Source organism: Lonchura striata, chromosome 18 (assembly GCF_046129695.1).
Source record: "Lonchura striata isolate bLonStr1 chromosome 18, bLonStr1.mat, whole genome shotgun sequence".
Lineage (NCBI taxonomy): Eukaryota > Metazoa > Chordata > Aves > Passeriformes > Estrildidae > Lonchura > Lonchura striata.
In genome coordinates, this window is record NC_134620.1 from 11,873,609 (window position 1) to 11,878,693 (window position 5,085).

A 5,085-nucleotide genomic window follows, 5' to 3' on the forward strand; every position below is an offset into this window, starting at 1 on the left:
TGTGTGTGTGTGTGTGTGTGTGTGTGTGCTTGTCCGTCCGTCCGTCCGTCCGTCCGTCCGTCCGGGCCCCGCCGGCGGCTCCGCGCAGCTCCGCGCCGCCCCTCCCCGCTTCTGCCTTTATCTTATCGCATCCGCGCCCGCGGAGCCAGCGGCACAAACAGCCCGGCGGCGCTCCCGGAGTGGATTTATTGTTAATTTTTACACACATATATATATATTTAGTTTTTATGACTTTTCGAATGTTTTCTCCGTGGATTTGGGCGTGTCTGCCCCAGTGCCCCGGGAGTCGGGAGGGAGCCCGAGCGTGAGGCTTTTGGAGGCTCGGGAAGAAAATGCCCCCTTTGCTGTTCACATCTTTCCCCAGCTCCGCGGGCTGGGACCCAAGGGACCTCTGCGGTGGCAGCAATGGGCCAGATGCCGTCTCAAACCCCATTTGTCACGATTTTCCAAATTATCTTGTGGCGAAAGGCAGCACAGGCTGCTGCCCACGTCCAGCCAGAGCAGATCAGGACACAGCACCCACAGTTGTTCCACACCGTGGGCGAGGGCTTCAGGCGTGACAGAGCGGCCACAGGTGTCCCTTGGTCCCAGGCAGGACTGGGGACTGGTGTGGGTGGACACGGGTCAGGCTCAGTCATCCTGGTGCCATCTCGTCCCAGGGGAGCAGGGGCCCCGCGGCAGAGCTGCAGCCGCCCACTCTGCCGCGGGAAATGGAGGGAAAATAAACTTCCACCGCACCTTTTTCCAGTAAAGGGCTGGACTGTGGTCGGCACCGTCACGTCTGGCCCATTGGCATCCCCCACTCGTCTCCTACGAAGCCTTGTCTGGCACAGCAGCAGTGCCAGGGACAGAGGGACAGGTCCCCACGCAGAGACCACTCACGCTGGGCAGGCAAAAGTCACGGCAGAGCAGCCGCGGTGGTGCCCAGGGTCTGGTGCCCACCCAGCATGCCAAGCCAAGGAAGCGCAGGGATGTGGCAGCCGGGATTTCACAGACACCACACAATGGATTTGTGGGTGTTGCGAAGGTGGAGGCTGCAGGAATTTGCCCTTGGAGAGTGGGCTGGGACACACGGAGCTATTTGTGAACACCTGTGTGTCACCCCCCCGTGGGATCCATCCTCAGTGGTGCTTTAAATACACCTCAGTCCTTCACCCCATCCATTCCCAATCCATGAAACGCAAACTCCCTGCTGGAGCTGTGCCACCCCTGGACCACAGCCGGTTTGGACACAGCCGCGCTGCCCTTCTCCAGCCTCAGCAAACCCCCCCGGATCAGATTTGAGCCATAACCCCACAGCCCCTTCGGGCATTGCCGGGGATCCAGGTGACTCTGCGTCCAATCCGTCCTTTCCAAACCCCACAAGGAAGTGGCTGGGAGCAGCTGACATGATAAAATCTTACCTTGAAATCTGCTTTTTAATTCCTCCTGCCGTTGCTTTATGCATAATTGCACCTTCTGGCTCTTTTCCTGAGAGCGGAGGAGCGTCTGGCGGATCCGGGTGCCTGCCCCCCTTCCCGCGGGCGGCTGTCCCAGCTCCCAGCGATCGCAGTTTTCTTTATCAACTTCATCTATGTCAGAAGCGCCCTCTCAGCCTCCTCAGCCCCAGTGGCCTGAGATTTCTCTTTTACTTTGCTTCCTGTATGGATTTTCTCAATCCCCAACTGCTAATTCACTACTCCCGACTTCTGCTTTTTGGGTTTTTTTGGGGTTTTTTTTTGTTTGTGTATGTGGAGCTGCGCAGATGCTCTTACACACACACACACACACACACACACACACACACACACACACACACACACACACACACACTCGTTCAGGCGCTGCTGCTTCCCTTCCGCTCTGCACTGCCCTCAGCTTTTAACCAATGCTGCTTTCTTCTGCTGTGCAAAAAACCCTTTACTGGCTTCCAGCCGTCCTTCCCACTTCCCTCCTTAATTGCGCTGCTCTGGCCCATTTTGTTTTCAGGACGGGTGGGGTGGTTTGGAAGTGGCTCATTTGCACATCTCGAGGTGGGATGTGATGTGTTTCAGGTGACCTCTTTCATCCCACTCGGAGGCATTGTCCGCCCCAAACTGCCCGGAGGGGGCCTGGGGGTGACGACACCTGGAAATGCTTGGCTGTGAGCGTCTGTGCCGAGCTGGAAAATGCCCCCCAAAATCTCAGCCTGGCTTTTACTTGCTCTTTCCGAGGGTTGGGTAGGGGGGGGATGGTGACGCAAATGGAGATTTAGGGATGCTTGGCTGGTTGTGGAGGGGGTGCTGACGGGCAGGGTGGTGATGGAGCGGGATGGAGGCAGTGGCGGGGCTGGCTGTCCCCGCGTCCCCGCCGCTCTCCGGCCGCCGTGGCCGGGCTCCCGCCGCCCTCTCCCGGCTCTTCTCCGCGCTGCAGCCGCCGCCGCCGGCTCTTCCCCGCCCGGCTCCGCCTGCCCGAAGCGGAGCCCCGATGCCCGGGCTGGGGGCGGCGTGGGACGGGGAAACCGGCGAGGGAACGGAGCGGGGCAGGTCCCGCACCCCGAGAGGCGCCGGGGAGCGTCGCGCCCGCCCGCGTTGCTGTGACAGCCTTGTTCGCCTGGAGCGCCGAGGCACGGCTTGGGATCCATTTGGGTTTCTGGGGGGATGATTCTCTGCCGGGGTCCCGCACAGAGCTGGGTATCGCAGAGCCCCCGGATTCCCGGCACTGGGGCTGGCTCAGAGCTCCCGCTCACCTCGCTGCTGTGTGATCACACCAAGTCACCGGTCATGGGAGCAGCAGGAAGCAGAGGCTAAGTGCATCCCAATTCCAGAAATGCTCTTGGCATCCCCTCACCTCCTTTCAGACCCTTTTCTTCTGCCTTTCCCCTGCTGTCGGGCAAGCTCAACATGGGAGTTCATTTTTCCATTTTTCCCATCAAAACTTGATGAGGAAACTGAGGAAGAGGGTCTGGGCCCCTTGCTGGGGTGATGCTATTTTCCCTGTGACTACAAGGAAAATATGGAGCCACTCAGGGAAGTCCTAGAGCTTGTGCAGCAACACGTGGCTGTCCCAAGAGAGACCCAATGGGAAGCAAAAATCCACAGGGGAATTTTGTTGATGTTTTTGAGGAATTGGGATGATTTTCCAGAGCAGCTGTGGAGGAGGAACAACCTGTACAAGATGAAAACGTGGCTTGGGAGTCCCAGGAAAGGAGAGTTGGAAGCTCTGCTGCCTTTTTCCAATTATCCTAGCTGCTCTAATAAAGATATTGCTTCTCCCCACAGCCCTTCCCGTTCTAATCTTGCCTTGGGAAAAGGCATCTCTCAGCAAGGCAGGGAGATAACTGCTGCAGAGCCCTGAGACTTCCCACCAGTGACCTTGAACAGAGCTGCTCTGCTCAGGAGGGAAGATAAAGCCCAGATGGTTTTAGTACTGGTTTGAATCCCTTTTTATAGCCTGAAAGTGAAAGTCTGCAGGTGACAAGGAAAACCCTCGATGAACTGAAAACCTCTGACACAAGCAGAAAATTGCAAAGTCCTGAGCAGCTGTGCAGGGAAATGAGGGCACCTATGGGTGGGGAGTGAACCACAACCCCTGGCAGAGGTCAGGGACAGCAGGATTTCCGGGATGGGGACCTGTAAAATTGTTGCCACTGCCTTGATTGCCAAAACGCACACATGGCTGTGGAGCAGAGCAGGGGGATGAGGAAACTGGAGGAAAGGGACAGTGATAAGGAGCACAAATCCTTGGTGCTGGTATTTACTGGGACATGGACAGCAATGCTGCCAAGGTGGTCCTGTGAGCCTGGAAGGCCAACCAAGAGCAGAAGTCAGGTGGAGACTTGTCCCCACTGAGCTTCTTCTGTCCCTCTGCACTGAGACCACCCCACATTTGGCTGTGTGGGTGTGGCTGGATGGTCAGGAGAGCAGGCAGGACCTGCAGCCTGGTCCCCTGCAGCATCCCCCACCCACACAGGACCAGTCCACGTCCTGCCACCAACCCTCCTTGTGGGGCTCGTGTCGTCCACCTCATGCACCAGCCACTGCCCATTCCCTGCCAGATGCTCCCAGAATACCAATTCTTTCCCTCCAAAATTTGATCCAAAATTCAACGTCGTGCAGCCACCTTCAGGACTAAACTCCTGGGTTTCCCACACATGTGCACATCCTTGAGTAAACCCATACATTCACCCCGGGGTGTGCATATCCCCTGCACCCTCCAATGCGTGCCCCCATCTCTCCCCCATTCCCCCCTCGCTCTCCCCGGTGCTGCCTGGCCCTCAGTGCCGGTGCCCAGAGCCGTGACCTGCCGCGGGTTTTGGACCGAACTAGGAGCTGCCAGCCCCGGATCCGAGCCCGGAGCGCTTTTCCAGCTCCTCCCTCCCGGCCGCGGCCACGGGGATGGGCGGTGGCGGAGGCGGGCGGGAGCAGCGCTCCGCCTGCGGGGCCGGGGCGGGCCGGGGCGGTGGGAGCCGAGGACAAAGGTGACCGTGCGGGAGCGGTGCCCCAAAGCCCCCTCGCACCATCCGAGCCCGGATCCAGCGCTCTCGCTGCCACCACGGCCACGCGCGTGTCGTTGATGCTGGTGACCGCCGGAGACCGGAGGTAGAGTCCAGGTAAGCGCAAAGTCTGGCACCGTGAGGCCACCAGAGATTAGGGGACAAGAAGAGCGGTGGCCTTGCCCGGGTGACTGGGTTCATGGCCACGGTTCTCTGGAGCGGCAGCCACATCCACGGTGCCGGGCAAAACCTTCCCTGCGCGCCGCAGGGAGGAGCGGCGGGGCACGGAAAACACAGCGGCGGCGGGAAGGTCACCTGTGCCAGGTGACGTGAGACACGGGGACAGGCCCTGCCTGGGGATCCTCCGTGGGAAAACACTCCACTGCGGTGGTGGTGGGGGGGTGAACCTCATCCCCAATAAACCTTGGGGAGCCAGAGCCCACCCGGCATCCTCCGGACTCAGCACCTTGTCTGGGAGCGGGCTCATCCCAACTATCGCGGGGTTGTTTATTCAGTAGCTCCATTTCCTGGGCGCCAGGGCTGCTGCCAGCAAGAACAAAAAGCCGATGGTTCGTTTCCGTGCAGTTAAGGCGCAGCGCTGAGCACCCTCTGTCCCCGCAGGGCGCGGAGCC